Genomic DNA, 1,546 nt, shown 5'->3' on the forward strand with positions numbered 1-1,546 from the left:
TTTTTGTTTCATTTGTGCTCAATTGGCAAACAATCCAATTTTGCAAGGGTTAATTCTTAGTTTGTTTATTTGTTTCACTATTTAAGAGAGTTATATCTTAAGGTTTGGGTAGAAAACTTAAGGAAGTTGTAAGGTTAAACCTTATCCTCAAAAGTAAGGTATGAGAGTTGGCAATTGGGGTTGAACCACTCTAAATCGTTGTGTTCAATTGTTCTATTTTTTCTTTCAAGCTTCCACAATTTTTTTAAAAGTCAATTCATTTCCTCTTGGTGATTTTGGATTGATTAATCGAGCTAACAATATTGGGTTGTATAATTTTATATGGTTAGGTTAGGTTTAATATACCCTTTAGTATCAAATTGAATATTGATGTTAAATTTAGATACTTAATTGGGATAAAAAACTCAAGTATTAAATTGAAAAAACAAATTTACAGTCACCAAATTGAACATTGAAGTTAAATTTAGGTGCTAAATTGAGACAATAAACTCATATACCAAATTGAGATAAAAAAACTTATGTATTAAATTGAACATTGAGGCCCAACTCAAGTACCAAATAATGTATTGATCCCTATATTAAGAATACGTTTTTAATTTTTTATAATCAAATCATAAGTAGTAATTTAGAGGTGCCAATGGGTTGAATCGGGTTGGATTTGGGTTAGGTCAATGTATGATATTAACACAATTCATACTTGTCCAAACTTGACGTATCAGAAATATGAAACTCAATTTTTTCAAACTTGTCTATATTTGTAAATAGTTAACTCATGCTTGTTTTAAATTTGCCCATATTATTATTATTTTTAAAAATCATGCTATTCTTTGATTTATTATTTAAAATTTTATATTTTTTCGTTGGATGAGTCTTAGCTTGGTTGGTATCAATATTGTTGTCAATGCACAAGACGTGAGTTTAAGTGCGCTGGAACATGATGAGGGGTTATGAGTAGTTTTAAGCAGATAATTTATCAAATTTTTTATATGTATACATTATAATATTATACATGCTTACCTACAAATTAGTACATAAACAACTACATAAACTATACTCATTTTCTATCTTAGTACCTGAAATTTTTTTTTGTCACAAATAGTGCTTAAACTATTTTTTTCCCAAGTTGGCAACTCTGTTAATCAAACTGAGAAAGTTTATTTTAAAAAGAGTTTTAGCACAGAAATTTGTACCACTTTTAATACTAACAAAAAAAAAATTTAGGTAACAACTTGAAAAAATGATATTGTTATTATTTTGTCCTTTTTAAAATTAAACTTAATGCTTTACCTAACCAATGTACCGACTTGAAAAAATATATTTTAGGCAAGGGCAAAGCAGGATTATGATATTGAGGAGACAAAATGAGGTTTTAAAAGTTTGGGGAGCTAAATGTAAAAAAAAAAAAAAGCCTAAAAAGGATTTAAATTAAATAATTCATAACTACAATAAACTAAAATTATTATTTTACCCCTCAATTAAATTAAATTAGTGAAGTCCATCCCCATCGTGGCTTTACTCAAAAGCTTAGGATTGTTCCATATTTTGT

This window comes from Gossypium hirsutum, chromosome A05 (assembly GCF_007990345.1).
Source record: "Gossypium hirsutum isolate 1008001.06 chromosome A05, Gossypium_hirsutum_v2.1, whole genome shotgun sequence".
NCBI lineage: Eukaryota > Viridiplantae > Streptophyta > Magnoliopsida > Malvales > Malvaceae > Gossypium > Gossypium hirsutum.